The sequence below is a fragment of the Pan paniscus genome, chromosome 17 (assembly GCF_029289425.2).
Source record: "Pan paniscus chromosome 17, NHGRI_mPanPan1-v2.0_pri, whole genome shotgun sequence".
Classification (NCBI taxonomy): Eukaryota; Metazoa; Chordata; class Mammalia; order Primates; family Hominidae; genus Pan; species Pan paniscus.
Window position 1 is genome coordinate 86,755,653 of NC_073266.2, and position 22,168 is coordinate 86,777,820.

At 38.1% G+C, this 22,168-nt stretch overlaps 1 long non-coding RNA gene across 1 annotated transcript in view; it reads right to left on the bottom strand.

Annotated features, from left to right (window-relative positions):
* LOC134729261 (uncharacterized) overlaps positions 1-746 on the bottom strand; it is a 54,102-nt gene extending 53,356 nt beyond the window's left edge. Inside the window, exon 1 of the long non-coding RNA XR_010110169.1 lies at positions 630-746. This is a non-coding gene — a long non-coding RNA (uncharacterized LOC134729261). The remainder of the gene's footprint in view (positions 1-629) is intronic.
* Positions 747-22,168: the final 21,422 nt, after the last annotated feature.

Below are 22,168 nucleotides of genomic sequence, written 5' to 3' on the forward strand. Positions count from 1 at the left end.
AGGTGAAGAGGGCCAAAACGTCTTAACCAAAAATAACTATCAAAGTACTGCTGCGTTTTCACAAATTCCAACCTCATTAGCCCCTTAGTCTCCTTCAGTGCTCTTTCGCTAGCTTAATATGTTATTTAAGTTTAAAAGGATAATGCATTTTCTATCTAATTAGCTGAGATGGGTTTAACCAAGTATTAATACCTATTACTACCATCTGCAGAAGAACCTTGGAGAACTAAGATAAATAATAGTTTGGCATATAGAATAAGATAAGAAGTTTCCAAGAGTACTGAACTTTATTGGGGCAAATGTTCTAATTTCTAATCCAGGAAAACTTGAGGTGAGAGAATAAGGTCAGAAGTACTTAACAGAGATGAAGTACTGAATTTTGTGGAGACAGCTGAGTGTTTCCATTATTCAGTGACAATTTAGGATGTTGCATCCTCTTTAAAAAGAGGTGAGTGAACATCACAGGCTCTAATTCTCCTAGGAAAGAGAAGGAAGAAGATTTTACATTTGCTTAAAGTGAAAAAAAAATTATTTCTGCTTCTCCCCTGTACTAGTCTGTTCTCATGCAGCTAATAAAGACATACCCAGAACTGGGTAATATATAAAGGAAAGAGATTTAATGAACTCACAGTTCCACATGGCTGAGGAGGCCTCACAATCACGGCAGAAGGCAAAGGAAAAACAAGGCACGTCTTACAGGCTGGCAGGCAAGCGAGCTTGTGCAGGGGAACTCACATTTATAAAACCATCAGATCTTGTGAGACTTATTCCCTACCCTGAGAACGGCATGGAAAAAAGCCACCCCCATGATTCAATTAACTTCACCTGGCCCTGCCCTTCGACACGTGGGGATTATTACAATTCAAGATGAGATTTGGCTGGGAACACAGCCAAAGCATATCATCCCCTTTCAACATACCCATATTAAATATCACCTGTTTATGGCAATGGGCAATTGTATTCCTCATTGCAACTAGACTTTACTAAACTAGCAGAAATGAGAATGCAGGGGTTTAGGGACACAGAGGAGGTGCTGAGCAAGGAGTTGGGGTAGGGGGAGCCAGAAGATTCACTAACCCTCATCAAACACATGGAAAGCTCTCCTTTTTTGACCCATAGCATCTAGGGCGAAATTACCTCCTAGAAGAATTACATCCCACTCTTTACTCTGCGTGTAGTGATTGTGTATTTAGCATTAAATCATGCAAGGTAGCTCAAGAATACATTAACTTTAGTGAGAACTGAAAGGAATTACTTGTTCAACCAAGGGAATTATTTCTGGGGAAACAAAACTGATAGTTTTCTTAAATTAAATTTTCTATTTGCTGAGAACCTTTATGTTTTAGTCAATTGTCAGCATTCTTTCATCCAGATTTTTAAGCACAGTTTAAAGACAGCAGAATACTTATCTCATAGTACTGACATTTTGAGAAGCTTAGTTTTATGCACAGAGATTTTAGGCTAGATTTAAGTGTAAGGCAGTTTTCAGTAGAAAACATGACCATTCATAGTTCATCTTGAATCATAGGGGGTTTGGCCATGCATGGAATTGTTACACTGACCTGAAGACTCTGTATTAAACTCTCCTTTCTGACTGAGTTACTCAGGAAATATGTAGCTATACATGCAAAGAGTTATACCTGCTTTATTATTATTATATTTTAAATTTTAGCTAACATCCATTCCTCTAGGCATTGTCCTAGGAGTTAGATAAAAATAAACAAAAAGGCCTCCATCCATGAGTAGCCTCACATTCTAAAAGACAAGCTGAGCATGGTAAGATATAATTTTAAACCAATAATGTAAAGGACTTATCTGCAAAATGATAGAATTGCTAAGAAAATGAAAAGGCTAATTGTGCCTAAGAGGAATAACATGAAAGGCAAATAATGTCTATTTTCTGCGCTTATTAGAGAAAAGGTGCTTGGACACGGTTGGAATATAGACAAAGAGTTAAAAGTGTTACTACTTAGTCAACAAGATGCTTATGGTTAAATTAGAAAAATAACTACTTGGTGAAATGGAGACTGTAATAGTGTGACAAATAACTGCAACAGTTATCTCCAGGACACAGGTGGAGAAAGACACAATAGCAGATGCACCCTGGAATTTAGAGAAAGAAGATTGTAAAAGGTTTAGAGAGAGAAACATACTCTGCACAAAGTCCTCAGCCAAATCTTATTGGATGGGTATAGGCTGGGTTGTGAAATGAGTGGAGGCCATTGCTACACACTCAGGGGATCAGGCGGCAGGTGGGAAAGAGCAGAGCCTGTGCTGAGCCTGCTGCAAAGCTAAGTACGTCAGGAAACAAGCCTGAAAATGTAGGAGGGGCTTGGTTGAGAGGTCATTAAATACCTTCAGGTGTACCAGGCCCTGGAACTTTCACACCATCTAATAGGCAGCCAAGAGCTGTAGAGGAGATTTAAGCAGGCTGTGGCCAGTCAGTTGCATCCAATGTTGATCACAGTACAGAAGTGTGCTTTCAAATGGGGAATGATGCAAAGGAGCACTCCCAGAGGAAAGATCTGTGCTGAAGTCTAATTATATTATTATTATTATTATTATTATTATTATTTTGATGGAGTCTCTCTCTGTCGCCCAGGCTGGAGTGCAGTGGTGCTATCTCAGCTCCGTGCAACATCCGCCTCCCCAGTACGAGCGATTCTCCTGCCTCAGCCTCCCCAGCAGCTGGGATGACAGGCACACACCACCATGCCGGGCTCTTTTTTGTATTTTTAATAGAGATGTGGTTTCACCTTGTTGGCCAGAATGGTCTCAAACTCCTGGCCTCAAGTGATCCACAGGCCTCGGCCTCCCAAAGTGCTGGGATTACAGGCGTGAGTCACCACCCCGATCCTGAAGTCTGATTTTTAAAACACTGTTAAAAGCTTTTGTCAGGGGAAAGCTTTACCCTAAAGAATGTTCACCTTCTCAAGAGTGCCTTGCTGCTCATGGTATTTGTTTTTCCTATTGGTGGCATTTTAATAGTTTGAATCATACATTGTCTTAGGCGTAAGCATAAAGTTGAAAGTGTTCATCAGTCTTATTGATTAATACACCCTGCCTTAGTGTGTCCTTTAAGGAAAATATATCTAAAGATCCCTTACTGGCCCCAAGTGACAGGATTATGTGTGTGTATATTAGAGAAAAACTCATCATGGTAATAAAAAAAAAATCAGAAACAGGGCATTTGTAAACTAACACATTCTTAGGGTAACCAGAGTTCAATGAAGAAAAAGCAAAAGTTTCTGTTTATGTCCAGGTTTCAACTAGAATAAATCATTAAATAACAGTTTTATTAATATTAACAATTTATTAATATTAATGTTATTAATATTAATAATACTAACAATTTTATTTATTGAACTTATGGGTAAGGTACTGTACAGCCCTATTCACAGAATGTTCATTTCATACTTCTAGTAATTCAATGAAGTGGGTACTTTTATTTATACCCATTTTACAAATGAGGTTTTAAAGCTCCAAGAAGTTAAATAACTCATCTGTAATCAGTCAAATAGAAGTGGCTGAGGCTGCTCTTCCGACTCTCCAACCTGTGCTTTAATCATGATGGTGGTGGCATCAATTAAGATGGAAATAGAGAAGGAAGAGCAACGTTCGGGATGACAATGACTTCTGTTGGACAGGGAACATAGAATTTTCCGTGCTGTACGAGGAGATGTGGCACCATATGGCTATGTGGTAGAGAAACTTGACTGTAAGAGAATGAGGCCCAGGGCAAAATATCTACCTGTGACTTCCTGTCCTAGCCCCTCGGAAGGGCTTGTTCAGGTCTAGAGTCTTTGTGCTGCTGATCCGTCTGCACCTTTGTTCATGTTGCACCCTCTAAATTCCTCACTCTCTATATCTCTCTCCTTCACCTGCCTCACTGTGGCTCCTCTATGACTCTCCAGAGACCTCACTTCTTCACGAAGCCTTCACGCTTGGTCAGGGCCAGTGGCGTCCGGATTCTACAGAGTCACTATGCACTGCCACTTCATTTAGTACAGTCTTTCCCACACAGGAAACTGAGCTGTTCGCTTCTGTGTCTCTCTGCCTTTCCTGGTGGATCATTAACCCACTAGGGCAGGAACTCTGACTTGAGTATTTCTGATGGTCCCATATTAGCCTGTTTTCAGCATCTACATGAGTTCAAATAAGCTTTTCTTGAAAAGATGCAAGCTAGAATAATAAAGCCTGGTCACCTATGTTAGAGAGATGATTTGGGACAGAGGCTACACTAAGATCTCATTTGTATGAGTTCAAATTACTGAAAGTTAGACTTCAATTTAAGAAAACATTCTGCTATTAGGGTGAATATAAATAATATAGATATATGTATATCATAATGAAATATTATTAGACATTTTTAAGGAGAGGCCTAATGACCAAAGTTTACAGATATTAATAAAAGAAATACTTCAATGGGTAGAAAATAGATTATATTACCTCTAATGTACTCTTCTCTCTCAGAAATATCCTGTAATATTGGTTTGAAAAAGTGGAGCTGAGAGCAGATCCTTTGAGACTTACGTTTCTAAGACTATCCTTACACAATTCCACAAAGAGGTGGCCTTCTGTGCCAGATGAATGAAACCATGGAGTTTGGCATAACACAAGGATTTATGGTCAGTCATATTCTGGCCTGGCTCTGTGGGTGGTCATGATGGCCAAATACAAGGCAGAAATTGGAGGAGAGAGGACACGTTTATCTTAATCAAGACAGAAAAGGTCCTCCCCTGAAAATGGCAAGTAAAACCAGTAGTAATCTATAGCACATCAACGAGACAGGACAGAATCAAGAGATTCTTGGCAAACAAAAAGCTTTTCCTGAAAGAACATTTTCCCAAAACACTTCAGTGGAAGAATTGATCACTGACACAGTGGAAAGTTTAGTTCCCTAGAAATCCTTCAAATCCCAGGCAGCATTGTCACGGTGGATAGCAACAATAATCTGGATGGGTTAAAGGGTTTAAAGACATAGCCCAAGAAATAACCTGTGAGAAACCCCAGACATAGAACCTCCGTGCACACAGAAGGGACTTTGTTAGTGCCGAATGTTAATATAGACTCCTGGCCTTGCCTGCATGTTACACTTGAGCAAAACCGTGGGCACTGGCTGGGTAGTGCCAGAGCCCCTTCACACTGTATATGAGGTACTCAGAAATACTAGCAATAGTCATGATGCCAAGTCAACAACAACAAGAACTTAGCCCATACTATACCCTCCAGTACCTCTGCTCATCACTTCGTATGATTATCACATTCACTCCTTCCAAAAATACGTAATAATATTCCCATATTACGAGTGAAGAATGTGAGAATTTAAAAAGCTAACTAACCAGACTGAGGATGTACAGCTACAGTTAGCAAATCTAAATTAGAAACAGAAAATCTGACTCCAAGCTAGCACTCTTAGTTACAATAGTCAAATACTTCTCTGCGATCTGATTGAGAATGGTATATTTAAGTTGCTGTTACAGCAGACATAACAGGAATTGTACTGAAAATACTTAACAACAGGTAATGATGATCTTTTGCTCAGCGAGCTTCCACCAGCCCTGCCAAGGGCCTTGGCTCTGCCAGTGAAGTCCTTTCAGGACTACAAGGGGCCTGGTGGGTGGGACGTGATGGGGGCTGTTCCACAGGAGCCCTGTTAGTATCTTGGTAAGTTTCATGGTGGTCCATGGAAGTGCACATGAGGGGCTGCCAGGCTGAATGGGGGAGAAAGGGAGAAAGATGGAGAAGAGACAGTTATCCCTCCAAAGTGCCCAAGGAAAGCCAATAGTAGAAATGCTGGGCAGGGAGTTTTGTTTTTTGTTTTTTGTTTTTTGTGAAGGAGTCTCTCTCTGTCACCAGGCTGGAGTGCAGTGGCGTGATCTCGGCTCACTGCAACCTCCACTTCCCAGGTTCAAGCAATTCTCCTGTCTCAGCCTCCTGAGTAGCTGGGATTATAGGCGCGTGCCACTATGCCCAGCTACTTTTTGTATTTTTAGTTGAGACGGGTTTTCACCATGTTGGTCAGGCTGGTCTTGATCTCGTGACCTTGTGATCCGCCCGCCTTGGCCTCCCAAAGTGCTGGGATTACAGGCGTGAGCCACTGCGCCCAGCTGGGAGATTTTTTTTTTTTTTTTTATGAGTTTGACTGAGATAGAAAATCACAAATTAGAACAGTAACCAGCTAGAAGTCGGTACAGGAGAAGGGATTGGTGCAGCAAGCGAAGCTGGTGGCACTAGGTGGGTCAGGACAACAGCTGTTCACCAACCAGTATATATTTTAGCAACCAGTGCAGCTATCCTGCTGGGGTATAGGATGCCTCTCAAATATGTAGGCTACAGAGGGGAGCTCTGATGTGAATGTCTAGCTCTTCCTTGCAGAGGAACATGTGAAATCTCATAGTTAGTCTCTCTTCTGATAGGGTCACGAGTGAGTTTCTTCTCAGTTTGTCTAAAGTTCTGCTTTCTAGACTCTGGATTGGCTGACACCTGATTCTTCTGGTGCTCTTACTCCTGAGTTCTCCTTTTGTGCTTAGTCCACATATCACAGTGTAGCTAAGAGTGCTTATCTGTAAGTGAGCTGTACTAACCACTGGCTTCTTTCTGTATTTATTGATGTAGTTACAACTCTACTCCTTTCAGGTTGGACATGTAACTTCGTATTTATACATACATAGCTGGCAGTCTTCTTGGCTGCAGATATAGGGAGATTTAAATTCTGCTCTTTCTGCAGACTGAGGTGGAATTACCTTGGGAAAAGGGTAGTTTCTTATTTACAGTACAATCTAAAGACAGATTCTCTCATTACACAGAAACGTGACCAGCTCAAAACTTCCTATATTGCAACTTTAACACACCACCTGCCGCCATATCTGCAGCAGCTCAGAGGTTTTTCAATTTGAATTTATCACTATACTCGCATTCTACTGCATACCACAACAGCGGATCATTATTAGCACTGAATCCCCCTCTGGCACAGCAGTTGGAGAGTAAGTGCTTCTTCGGAGCATCCACCACATTTGTACGGTTTGTCTCAGCATTGAACAATTTTTAATCTTCATTCCAGTGCTTGGATTCATAAAACTTAACGTTCTTGCTTTAATATTAAATGCTCATTCTGGTCTATGACACGAATAGCCATCTTGTTTTGGCTTTGTCCTTTCTTCGGCCAGTTTGCTCTCTCCTTTTGTTTTATTTTCTTTTGCTATCAGTGGTTTCTAACCATCAGTCTTTCCTCTCACTTTCTTCACCTTGGATTTTCTATTTAGGACTCTCATTTTACTCCCTTCTCTGTTTTTCTTTTTCTTTTTTTTTTCATTTTTGTTTTTAATATTTCTCTTTTAAGATCTGTGCCTGCTGATATTCTATTGCAAGTCTCACTTCTGGGAATCCACAGTACTGAATTTTTAAAATTCTTTCTTACTTAAGAATATATTTAAGATTCTCTCTTGATATTTTAACACAGAGATAACCAGGCTTTTAATCTGACAGTAGGTCACACAAGTCATCATCTTGTTTTGGAGCGGATGTATTTTTATCAAGGCCTGAATGAACAGGGATTTGGCCCACCTTCAAGGTACCAGGAAAAGCAGCCCGAAGGTGTCCCTCACTGTAATTCCCCCACCCCTCAACCATGAACCCAGAACCAGCCATATTCTGTTCACTTCAGAAGGATGTGTGCACTTTATGCCATATGCAAAATTTTAGGGTGTTTAGGAACTGTTTATAGACAAGGTCTCCATGTCTTTTGATTCTTAGAAGCCAGTTTATTTATTCCCAATAACTACTGGCTATTAAGAGAACCACTTGGAGACAGCTGTGTGGGGAACACACTGCCTCCACCTTCTTCAACGTGCCTCCCACAGAGCCTCCCGCGTGACCGAGTCTACACGTTGAAGAATAAGTCCACAGGCTTTGCCATCAGGGATTCTATGGCTGAACCCTCAACATCGCCACACTCCAAAAAAAAGTTAGACCTTTACATGTGAAAAAGATTTCTGAAAGTTTTAGAGGCATTTAGGTTTCATAGAGCACTCGCAGAGTCACCAAGTTATAAAACACTTATTGTGACACGTGGCCTTAAATTTGACCAAAGAGGGAAGAATAAGACAGGTTGCTCTCTAAGGGACAACTTTTTGGCCAGCAGGACAAAAACCTTCTTCCCATTTCTGTTTTGCTGACTATAATTAATGATATATTAGTTCGCAGCCTCCCAAATGGCTGCATGACAGATGAGAAACTAGGCAGCAGGAAAGAGAATGAGGGCTCCCCGTACACCTGCCATTGCTCCAACGAGTCATGTGGGATGCCCATTTTCAGCCAGAGTGGACGAATCACGATTCATTCCAATGGTGGTGCAGTTAAATGAGGTAAACTAAATTATATTTGGCTTTCAGCTTTTGAATCCTAGCCTGTGCTTCCCTAAGACACTGGGGTTTATTTCAATAACAGAGCATGACGGTAGTTTATAATGAGGTCATTCTCACCTGGGGACTGTGTACTCCCAGGAGTAACACCCAGGAGACGGCTATTGTGATCATTTATTATTCAAAGTACTACAGATCTCTGAGTAAATTAGAGCCCCCATTAGCCATTGACACAAAACTCTGGAAACTGAACACATTTCCAGAATACGTTTTCCTGTATTAGTCCAGACCTCTTGAGACTGTAGTTCACGACTCCCCAGGAAGATCTCGGCCCCTCTAAAAAGCCAGAAGATCAAACACCACTTAGAGGTTACGGTTCATTCTGGCTGAGTATGGTGGCTCACACTTGTAATCCCAACACTTTGGGAGGCCTGAGGGATCACCTGAGGTTAGGAGTTCGAGATCAGCCTGGCCAGCATGGTGAAACCCTGTCTCTACTAAAAATGCAAAAATTATCTGGGCATGGTAGTGCTCACCTGTAACCCCAGCTATTCGGGAGTCTGAGGCAGGAGAATCACCGGATGACGGAGCAAAAACTCTGCCTCAAAAAAAAAAAAAAACAAAAAAGGTTACAATTCATTCATTTTAGTCTGATGCAACTAACTTGGGATAATTTAATAGACTAACAATAAAAAACTAAGCAAATTATGACTCTAATAAATTGAATTCCCATGTAATTCTGCAGTCAGGACCCCAAAATTTTATGAAGGGTAATTTATTCTGACTTCAAAAGGAAATGTATAATACAAACTAAAAAAAAATTAACATGTTCTTAATTCAGGGTTCCCCTTTGGTTTTTTAACCTTATGAACATTGGAACATTCTAGCTATTAAAATCTTTCATGAAAATTGAGCAGGAATGTATTAGCTTTAATAAAGTAATAGCCAATCAAAAAAATTTAATTTTGATTTTAGTAGAGACGAGGTTTCACCATGTTGGTCAGGTTGGTCTCGAACTCCTGACCTCAAGTGATCCCCCGCCTTGGCCTCCCAAAGTGCTGGGATTACAGGCATGAGCCACAGTGCCTGGCCTAAATATAATTATAACCATATTCATTTTTAAGTATACTTTATTAAACATGATTATAAACATAACAATTTTACAGATTTTAAGGAAATTTTATAGTATGTAAGGTAAAATGATTCAGTTGATCTGTATAAGCAAGATCTTAGAGAAATCATCAAAGTTAAAATAAGACTTCCTGTAAGATTTGTAATTTATAATCTTGACAAATGCATTTCTGAGTTACCATCCATGAATTTTGGCTCAAGTTATAAGCTTCTGTCAGGTATTTATAGAGTAAAAATCATATCCTAATTTCATATCTAACACAAACCTTTGCAGCCACTGGAAGATTGGTGATGGACATTTAATTGAAAAGAGACACTCGTAAGTGTCTTTTTCTAAATCATTCCTCTTTGCTGCTTTTTGACGTGTCCTACAAGCAATTGTAAAAGAAAAAAAAATTCTATTTTTTCTTTAAGATAATTGAAATCCTTTGTCATCTAATTACATTGTTAAACATCTTTTCATGCTCTTATTACCTTTATCTAATGTTTAGCACATAATATTAAAATGTTCAGATGCTATCTTTTATATATTTTTTCTCATCAATTTTAATTATAATGACCATGATTAGAATTAAATAATAATTACTTGAACAAAAAGACTGAGCATTTTATGGTGTGGTTGTGAGGGGGAGTTATTTTATATCATAACTAACACTGAAAAAAGTCCCAGAATCATGATTCCTAAAAAGATATAAACTCTTTGGAGGATGATTTGTATAGGAGAACTGAAAATTCTATGAGCCATTCTTGAGAAAATCTGTCCTCCCTGCTTCACTGTAGGTGGAATGTAATTTTATAGTAAGATACATATGCCAATGTTATTTTGTTCCTGGCTCAATTCTCTTGCAAGATTTCTCCATTGATTTCTTTAAAAAGCATTCTCTGTGATAACAAACATGCCTTTGTATGTGCAGACCTTGATCTTGCAAGCTCTCTTAATACTCACGTAATTTTGGTGATTATAGCAAAGGTCAATTCCAGTTCAGCAAGCATTAATTAATAGTCCTTTACATGCCAGACACTATAAAAGTTGTGAGGATAGAAAGGAGAAAACCAGATCACCTTTCCCTGGACATTCTCTCCGTCTACTTACAACTTGCCAAACAGATCATTTCAGTGTGATATGAAAAATACCATGACAAAGTTTATCCAAGAAAGTGTAGGTGGAGAATAGAACAGTTCATGAAGCATGAGAGACTTTTGGGGAGGCTTTTTGAAATAGCAAATACTTGATATATGTTCTTCAGGAATGGGAAGGATTCCATCGGAAAGTTAACTGAGCATCTTATTTACAGCAAAAGGAAAAAATTAGTAAATATGTAAGTGATATGGTTTGGATCTATGTCCCCACACAAAGCTCAGGTCACATTGTTATTCCCAATGCTGGAGACGGGGCCTGGTGGGGGGTGATTGGATCATGGGGGCGGCTTTTCCCTTTGGTGCTGTTCTCTTGATACTGAGTGAGTTATCGTGAGATCTGGTTTAAAAGTGTGAGGCACATCCCACCTCTCTATCTTCCTTCGCTCTGGCCATGTGAAGACATGCCTGCTTCCCCTTTGCTTTCCACCGTGATTGTAAGTTCCCTGAGGCCTCCCCAGCCGTGCTTCCTGTACAGGCTGCAGAACCGTGAGCCAATTAAAACTCTTTTCTTAATTTAAACTCAGTCTCAGGTATGCAGGTATCTCCTTATAGCAATGTGAGAACGGACTACTACCATAAGCATACATTTTAGCAAAGAATGTTTAATGAAATAAATAAATGGCATATGAAATATTAAGTTTTTAAGTACGTAAAATACCTCTGTGTGTTTTATCTATCATTAGCAGATGATATCATTTTAAGCAGAGATCAATATTTTATCTACTTAGAGAATAACATAAATCAGTCAACATTGAAAAGGGAGTGCCAAGATATTTAGCAGTATTTTATGAAGAGTACCTCATCAAATGGCACTTTACCTCTATAAGGCAGATTTTATTATTATGCTTATTTATAGGTAAAGTAACTAAGGGATACAGAGTCTAAGTAATTTGTCAATAAATTTAAGTTGCATAACTAATATGTGTTAGGGAATTGATTCAAATGCAGGTGAACTGTCTTCAGGTTCTCTTATCAAAATATGCCATCCTGTCACTCAAGATCCTATCTTCTACCTACTGAGAAGCTGTTCCATCATGGAATAGATAGATGAATTGGGGAGTAGGGCTGAGAACCTGTTTGGTGCTGGACATCAGTTCCTGAGATAGGATATGACTCTCACAGGCTGGAAGGAGCTGAGCATGATAAAAACAGCTAGTCCATGTGCCAAAGAAAATTAATCAGAATTTCAAATGTAGACAAATACGTTGGTCTAGATATTAGCAGGGAGTAGAATTTAATAGACAAGTAGTGCCAATTTATGACCATAAATTGCTAAGAAGTTTTTTCATCTTTTCTGTGGCCTCTACAAAGCAAAGCCTAATATATTCACAGATATTTCCTTGACACCTGGAAACATCTTTTTCTGAAGCTATGTTGAATCTATTTTGTATATTATGTTTGCCTTGCACAAACTAATTACAAGACATTTTGTAATCTTGGTTCCTTACTTTGTTTATATACATTTTTGTCTCCAAAAAGCAAAGATTGCATCCTAAATTTCTTTATTTTTCCTCACAGATTTTTTAAATAGTGCTATCCATGTTGTTTATGTAGTGAAATTATTATATTATGTGCATGTTCAACCGAGGTAAATATAGTTACATGTGCAAGAGAGAAAGGAGGGTAGAAATTTAAAGAATTAAGACTTTTCCCACCTTCTCATCCATTAGCACCCACTCAGAGTGACCATGAAAGGGTAACTGAATCATATTGACCTCAGCCATACTCAGCTTCCTCAGATTATTCATAATATGAGCATTTCAAGCATTGAATATGATCCTTTGGAATCAAAGTTACATAGTTTTCATTCAGCATGTCCCCTAAATAAGAGATAACTAATTATTCTGGTGTTCCACTGAAAGGCACAGTGATCTCTTTCAATCTTGGAGAAAAAACTGAATGTTAAAATTACTGTTAAATCATATGTCAGTCTCCAATATATAGATTTCCTGAGTGACTTTTACAGGAAATGTTAACATAATCATCACTCTAGGAGTCACCCATGGAATATAACTAATGTCAGTTGGGACTGTCATATATTCAGTAAAAATCTTTTAAATAAACTGATAGAATTGGCAAGTGTTAGGGCTCATGGTGGGACCAGGGACACTGTTAGAGATATTTGCTAGGGAATGTCTAAATATGGTTTAACTCCATACTCCTTCAATTCTCCAACACAAGACTTGTAAAGAAGAAAATAGGGCCCCCAAATGACTTTCCTTCAAGTTACCCTGAGTTATGCTACCCCACATTCACACTTTTGGTCTAGCTGTGTTGAAGTATACAACTTACAGTTTTGATAAGAGTAAGAATCTTGAGTTTAATGTGAAAAATATCATGATAAAGTTCATCCAGGAAAAGTGTGGGTGGAGAATAGAATAGTTTACCAAGCGCTCTATAGCTCTAGTGAGTTCTCCACTTTATCTAAGCCCAAACTCAATATCAGCAATCTGCATGAGATATAAAACCTAGGGAATGACAAAAGTAATCACACTGTGTGTTAGAGAAAGAGAAGTCCAAGATGATTGACCCTATAATAAGATCATAACTTTATTTTCCGATCACTTCTGATGGACACCAAAGGGAAGATAAAATGGAGAAAAACTCAGATGCAATATTTTTCAATAAATAGTAAATCTTTCCACAAGCAAAAGGCCCAATCATATTTCTAGGCAATCTGAAACTATCAGATTTCTGGTTGCAGAGCTGGAAAGGTGATATAATAGAGATCTTTCTCTTCACTCTGAAACGTCTGTCTTGATTTACTACCTGTGTTATAGCAGATTTGGTAGAATGTTGAGAACAGGCTACTTTTAAAAAAAATTCTTCCTTTTTAAATTTGGAACTGAACTGTGTCATTGTCTGGGGTAAATACCTGAGATTCGTTGTCTCATGGCCACGGAAAACTAGGATGCAGACACACAAAGAGTAAGCTTAAGAGCAGAAGTTTAATAGGCGAAAGAAAGAGAATAGCTCTCTCTGTAGGGGTTTCTGCTTCCACGGTAAAAGTTAGGGAGATTTGTAGATGAGCTTGAGGAGGTGGTGCCTAATTTACAAAGGGTACGAAAGATTGGTCAGACCAGGTGTGTCATTTGCATAAGGTGCGAAAAACTGGTTAGGACTAGGTGTGTGCCATTTGCATAGGGCGCAAAAAGCTGGCTGCCCCCATCCTAATCTTTTATTATGGAGATGGGTTCTCTACCTGGCCTGTACCATGTTGCCTGTTTCTTTACGGTACACGTGGTAAAAAACAAGAGAGAAGATGGAGCCTCCATGTTGGATATGCCTGGACCCCAGGTAGCCTTTTTCTACTGGCACAGCTGCCGGTATTCACCCATGCAGACTTCCAGCTCGCTTATCTATGTTTGCAGCTCGATTTTTCAGGCTGCTCTTTGTTAGAAAAAATAATTTCTTGGGCTGCTTTTTGTTAGAAAGGAAGCTTTGCCGAGGGCTCTTTTACCCTCACTATCTGTCTAAATAATTTCTATCTCCTGTATCAGAACTTACTGCAACTTCTATTTCTTATATTTTGTATATCTTAAAACAACATTATGAACTATTACCACATATTTGATGTTGGTACTGCTTTGGAATTCCATAACTATAAAGCCAAACAGAGAAATTGAAAAGGTTTGTGAAATATGATAGAATGAAAGTATTGAAGAATAAAAGCAGCTAATAAATGGAAAAATACATCAGTCATCACTAAGGATAGCATACACTTCTTCATCACATAAGTTTGCATATGAATAGGAGCTCAATTGGCCAATACTGAGTAGTCAACGTGTTCAATTTTTCCAATTCCCCAAATAGCAAGTACATTGGCTTAGGTCATCCTTCTTATAAAGACCAGAAATCATGGGTTACTGCCTTTGAATTAGGAGTGCAGTTTGTGGCTGGGATTGGAGGAGTCATGTTGGGTGCAACATGACAGCATAGGTAGAAGGGTCCATGGGTGAATGGACACAATAGATAAAGCTACCATTAACCAGGTCCAGCAGATTTCACTGTATCACTTACATGTTCGTTAGCCTAACACTAACTATGAAACTGAAACACTAACCAACACAAGGTGGTCAAATTGTTATGAAGGGGGTTTAGTATTTGGAATCATCTCCTTCCTAAGCTTTTGTTTTCATCTATTTTCTAACTATATGTCTTTTAAAGGTTCCGTAGCTTTGGCAGATCTGTGCATATGCTATCTGACTTTGTCTAGCATTTTTAGTGCACCCCTTCCTGATTGCTAATGCTCTTGGAGTTGCCCAGGTATAAGAGTTCCTAAAGGATTAGCAGATCTCACTTGCTGGTAAGCCCCAAGCTTATTTCGTAAGATTCTGTCACTCGGGGGACAAAGTTGAGTCCAATGCTCTACTTCTTTGCTGTCATCCTGACTGCCCCACAATTGATTTTATGCCTTTTGATGGCCCTTTGTAGTTATGATAATGCTGCCTTATGTCTCTAAATATGCAGAAAGCCAGAAACTTAAATGTAAAATAAGTAGCATGAAATACTGTTAAATTACAAGAACTAAAGTAATTTTATTTCTGTCTTTCATCTTAAGCCTAATTCCCAAAGTAAAAGTGTTGCATTATTCCCTTTAAAAAAATTGATTTGATAATTAAATCCTAAAACAGGCATGTTATAGCTCGTCTTTCTGTCCTGTGAACCAACCAAATCCAGTCTCACTGTACTGTCAAAATAATCCTACCCTAATAAGTAAAATACTATCTTACTAGAAAGATAGATTTTCAGTTTTATCCTGGTCCCCAGTTGCCACTCTGTAAAAAGCAATTTGGGTCACTCCTTAGAGCACAAATGTACTTTCTAAGGAGCATTTTTGGCTATGCATGAGCATTAATAAACACAGAAAGATTCTTCCATTTAGATTGGATAGCAATGCATTTGAATTTATAGAGCTGCTTTGTCATTTTTTAAATGGAGAGGTTGGTCTAGCTTATATTTAATTTCCCTTCCAGAATTAAAATGTTGTTATTATATGATTCTACAGTACACTTAAGTATTCCTTTTTGAAACAAAAGGATCAGAACACAAGCAAAATTCGAATTAGGTAAAAAAAAAAAAAAAAAAAAAAAAGGTTTTTTATTCTCGATGGCCTATCAAATTTTCTCCTATATTCTCTTGAACTCTAGTTTAGTGTCAGAGAGTTACTGTTTGTGGTCATTTTCTAACTGCTTTAAATTATTGCTTCCTTCAGAGCTACCATTTGAAAGAAAGCTTGAAAACAGGAAAGCCTTCAAGATAGCAAGAGATCAGTTACCAAAAGTGGAATTTCAGGAAATTACAGGTGGCCCTTCAATTGACATAGCGTAACTTATCTACTCACTTCTTCTGGAGTAAGCATGAAGTTCTGGAGAATTACACTGGCTCTGTTCTTTTAATTGATTATCAGTTGAGTAAAATAGTCAAACAACTATTTCATTTATTGGTCAAAATACAGCTGTTTCATACTTGTTTTGAAGGCAGGCTAGACAAAATAATAATAATAATAAGCACAAAAGGCCGGGTGCAGTGGTTCACGCCTGTAATCCTAGCACTTCGGGACGCCAAGGTGGGTGGATCACCTGAGGTCAGGAGTTCAAGACCAGCCTGGTCAATATGGTGAAACTCCATCTCTACTAAAAATACAAAAAAAAAAAAAAAATAGCCGGGCGTGGTGGCACACGCCTGTAATCCCAGATACTTGGGAGGCTGAGGCAGAAGAATTGCTTGAACCTGGGAGGCAGAGGTTGTAGTGAGCTAAGATCGTGCCATTGCATATCAGCCTGGGCAACAGAGCAAGACTCTGTCAAAAAAAAAAAAAAAGCACAAAAATATACTGAGTTCTTATTTCTTATTTTGAAATGTGCATAGAGTAGAGTTTGAGAAACAATTCGTTTGGCAAACAGTACGTGGTTCTGTTTTATGAATAAAGTTTTATTGAAACACAGTGATGCCTACTTGTTTTTGTATCTTCTAAGGATGCATCTGTACTACAGTGGAAGAGTAGAGTAGTTGCAAGAAACCACATGGCCACAATGCCAAAAATATTTACTATCTGCACCTTACAAAAACAGTTTGCTGACACCAGAATGAGAATGAAAATAATTTTAGTTTCAAAAATATTTGAATATATGTGCAGTTAGAAAGAAAAGGAATTCAACTCAAGTAAAATATATCATTTGAAAGAAATGATACATCAAGCATGTTTTGTCTACTGCTCACACATTGGGCAGTAGACTGTGAACCTGCTGCCAAACATAGCTGGTGACTGAGGAAGATTACATGTGAACCAAACCTCTTATTTCAGATGACAAGGTTTCCTCATGGTGACCATGAGAAGACAGAGGCACCATTCTTTGTATTGCTACTCACCTTTTCCCTCATACTTCTTACGGCAGTACCCCATAATGCTTAACACAGTACTGAAATCAGAACTTCTACTTGGGACTGTTCGACACCAAGGGCAGCCAAACCACTGCCAAATAGCACTTTTTCAAATTACATTCTCAGCTGTCTCTCTCGCAGTCAGGTCAAAGCCCTGCCTATCTTGCTTGCCTAAGAGCAGTATGTTATTTTAGGCAACTGTAGATAGTAAACAAAATTGAAGACTTTTGCCAGGGGCATGTCACAGACATTTCACCAGAAGACAACTTTTGCCATCCATTCCTAGAGATCATAGAATATAAAATGTTAAGTACAAAATAGATTTCATGGGTTAATATTTGACCTTTTTTTGATTTTCTTATTAATCAAAGAAAAATGATAGCCAGTCAAGATAGACTGTCATTTAAAATAAATTGTGTTGATATAAATAAAATAGAGTATCAAAAATATGACTGTACTTATGATTCATATTTAATTTTGCTTAAGATTAAAATATATGGCCAGGCATGGTGGCTCACGCCTGTAATCCCAGCATTTTGGGAGGCCAAGGTGGGCGGATCGCAAGGTCAGGAGCTCGAGGCCAGCCTGCCCAACATGGCAAAACTCCATATCTACTAAAAATACAAAAAATTAGTCAGGCATGGTGGCGGGTGCCTGTAATCCCAGCTACTCAGGAGGCTGAGGCAGGAGAATCACTTGAGGCGGAGGTTGCAGTTAGTCAAGATCGCGCCACTGCACTCCAGCCTGGGTAACAAAAGCGAAACTCCATCTCAAAAAAAAAAAAAATTTAAAATTAAAATATATTTATAAGATCATCTCTGGCACTGTTTGAATATGTTTTTAAGTTGGAAAGTCAAATTGGAATGAATGTGCTTTTTATTTTTTGGAGAATATAATAGTAGATTCTATAGAAGGAGAGGGCAAAATTATGCTATCATATGGTGATTAAGATAATACCAAATGTCTGATTGTCAAGTCATATTCAAAGGAATTGCTGATAGTTAAACAATGCAGGCAATTACAAGACCTAAGCAACGTATGCAGAAGTCTGAGACCATCTCTGCAGCTCACGTGGTCCTTCCTTATTACATTAGGATGCACTGTCATTCAGATTTAGTATCTGAAATTCTAAGCTTGTTTGCTTAAAAAAAAGCCATTTTGGTTATAAAATATCTCCAATTTATACCTCCATTAATTAAAAGAAAAAGATGACATTTTTCCAGGAAACCATACCCTAACACATTAATAAATTCCAGTTTTGTTTACAATAGGCCTCCTAGATAAATCACGTTATGTGACTACATGCATTTTGTAGATAGATACTCTGTATTTTCTGATAGTGAATATCATTAGGGTGTTTGCTACAAGGTTTTATTAACTTGTGCACAAGAAAATTTGATCCTATCACTCTTTTTTTTTCCTCCCAGGAAAGAGGTTAACATCCTACTGTTAATATGCTCCTTCACAGTGATGATACATGAGTTGCCCCAACTGGTACATTGTTGAGAATCAAATTTATATTTTTAATTACTATATAATTTCAACCAGTAAAAACCAGTATTGTCTGGAACAAACAAAGGCATGGTCAAACTAGACACTTGTAACCATGTAGCACTAAGGTTACCTGGTAGACATACCAGAAAACAGACATGGGAAATTATTAAAAACAATATTACAAGCTAGTAATAAATGTTAACCTATAATGCTTGACAAAAACGATGTATTTTGTTTTGCCTTAACATGTGGAGTTGAGAATCATTGTCAAGATGATGATTTGAGGGAAGACCCAAAACTCTGGGTCTTTTGTTGTTGTTGCTGTTGCTTTCTTTTTTTTTTTTTTTTTAAATATATGTATATATATATATATATATTTTCTTTTCTCTTTTCTGTGTACCGTACATATCTCTAAGGCTCAAGGAATTAAACAGCTTCCTTTTGCTTGACCTGAATATAATTTTCTGTATGTTACTCCAAAATTTCAAGAGTTCTAAATTTTAGGGACAAAATAGAAAACGTATGCAGTCTTTTTTGAAGGTGGCTTAGAAAAAGGCTTTCTTTCTAAATTGTGAGTGTAAGATGTAAGCAAGTCTCCGAGATTTACATTAGTGAACACACAAAGTTCCAGAATAAAGGCTAGGGATAGACCATTCACAGCAGGTTCCAAGACAGATTCTAAAGGATGTCACCACGGCCCATCATTTGCCAAGCTCTATATGTATGGGGTAGCTTCTTGGCCCTTGGCAGCTACCCAATCTTATAACTTTTACATCTGGAGGCACACATTCAGCCCTAGTTAGTATCACATTCTCCATGTTGTTAAGTTAAATTGCCTTTGGCCGCAGTAACAAAATGCTTGATTAAAACTGGCTTAAACAATAATAACGTTTATTATCTTGCTTAAAAATTTCCACTGGCAAATCAGTTACAGAAGGCTCTACAAGTTCATCTTTGCAAAAACTAGGGGATTTTTATCTTTCTTGAAACTCCAGTATCCTGACTTTCATCCTCAAACTTGCTCCCAGAGAAATCAAAAATAATTAATCATCACAGTCTACAGAATTTATCCAAAGGCAGATAGAAAGACAACATTTTCCTCATGGGCCTTACTTTTATTACAGAAAAATTATTTACCAGTAGCCCAAGAGCAGATTTGTATTTTATGAGTCAAAACTGGGTCTCCACAGTCATCCTAAATCATTTAACATCAAAAAGAATTACACTACTGCAATTGGGTATCTCAATCATGATTAATGACCAAAGACACATATTGCCACTCCAAATACGTGCAAAAATTTAAGTTTCTGCTATAAAGGATGATGGAGAGGATAGCTGTTGGGGGTGAAGCTTAGCTTGGGTCTGCATGCCATTTTGTGAGTGTTTCTTACATTCCAGAGTTTGAAGTGCTTAATGTAGTTTCTATTTCTGAATACCTACAACAACTCCTTTAGATATGTTTATAATCCTCATTTAGTGGAATTTTAAGATATATGTTTATAAAATCTGCTATTATACCCCAAAATGCTGATGTATGACAAACATTTCACAATTATCAACTTTCTAGTTTTCTCCATGAAATAGAAGTTGTTGTAGTACAAATTAAAATAATCAATTAGTGAGTCCTACTAGGAGCAATAGTTGCAGAGGTGCAACTTTGAATGCAAGGTATGCTGCATGAGTTTCTGTTAAAAACAGAGGGTAATTTTATCCTGAAGTAAATTGACTGGTTATTCCAGAATTAGAAAGAAGAAACCATACAACAAACACTAAATGAATATAGAAAGTTCATTTCAGAACTCAGAAAAGGGAATTTTGTCATGCTTAAAGTTGAATGTGATGGACTTATTTCTAAGACTTTCAAAAATAGCTTTTGCATGAAATGATATACTAATGACAATTAGAATTTGTTTTTCATCAAATTTTTATCATATTTTGAGTAATCTGACTAGAAAGCAAATATTGTGTATCTTGGAACCATTTTCTTTGGTTTATGTTGAATTTATCATGTCTTCGATTATTGAAGAGAACAAAGTTTCTCACATATTGTAGAACTTATGTTCTTTGAAATCATAACTCCTACATTTATTTTTAAAATATTTTATTTCCACTTGCCTAAATGAGTTGTCAGTTTGTTTCTCAGCAGCCCATGATCTTATCTTAATCTGGTGTACAAATATCCCTTTAATTTTTTGATATTTTATCTCCCCCAAAATCTAACTCCAAATGATAATTCCAAGTGACACAAGAACTAAGCCTGAGATGAATCTAGAGCTTTCAGGTGAGAGAGAAGTCTGACGAAAAGCTGTCCTGCTCTGACCTCAGAAGAGGAGAAGGTTCAAGTTGGTCTCTAAAGCCTTCCACTGCCTCACATACTCAGTTTTCTGTGTCTCCTTTCTTCAGCATTCAACTCTATCACTCTCTTGACATGACTTTCATCAAGGTGAGTGGCTGTTCTCTACAGCCAAGGAACGCCCTCTCTTGTTTGAGCTTCCTCTTGTATTTGATATTTTTGTAACACTTTTATTTGTAACACAATCTTCGTAACTTCTTTGATGTCAGCCTCTTCCTTTTTGGAATCTTCCATAATTTTATCTCATTATCTGCTTAAATTATTCCTCTTGTAAGTACCACATGAATGCAGATGCTCAGAAGGTCCTATACTCTTATTTTTTCCTAGATATTCATACTCAAACTCAAGTTAATGTGATGTTTCCAAATTACAGGTCTAATCTTGTTATTCTCTGGCTGAAAGTCCTGAATGAGCTGCCCAGAACTTTCAAAATACACAAAAGCCTTCTTCATTCTAGGTGTGCCACATACTCCTACACGAACCCTCCTCCAGTTCTACTGAACTAATTGTAATTATCAAATGCTCATTGCTGTTTACCCTCAGTGCTTTTGTCCATTCTAATTTTCTTCCTGGAACATTTTTTCCTCACCACTCTTTCTGGTTAAATTGTGAAAATCTGTTAGGGCAATTTCCTTGGGTCTTCTACCTAGTAAACATCCTGAGACCCTTCTCAAGTCCATATAAAAGTTTCCCAGCTTATCCATTCCACCATGGCCTAGGAAGACAAAATGCTTCTCCAAGACCAGGAGGTGTGTAATAGTCCATTTTCATACTGCTATAAAGAACAGCCCGAGGCTGGATAACTTACAAAGGAAAGAGGTTTAATCGACTCACAATTCAGCCTGGCTGGGGAGGGCTCAGGAAACTTATAATCATGGCAGAAAATGAAGGAGATGTGAGGCAGCTTCTTCACAAGGTGGCAGGAAGGAGAAGTGTCGAGCAAAGGTGCAAGAACCCCTCATAAAACCATCAAATCTCATGAGAACTCACTCACTGTCATGAGAACAGCATGGGGGAAACCACTCCCACGATTCAATTACCTCTACCTGGTCTCTCCCTTAACATGTGGGGTTACATTATGAGGGTTACAATTCAAGATGAAATTCGGGTGGACACAAACCACATCAACGTGTGAGTATCTACTATTGAGCCTGTGCTCAGCAGTGGGCAAAAGATTCACAAGAAAATGCCCTGCCTTTGGGTCACTTGCAATCGGGGGGATATGCATGCCACCAGTTCGCTTAATACATATATATGTATAGTATAGAGAGAGATAGGTGTATATTTGTTTGTTTGTAGAGAA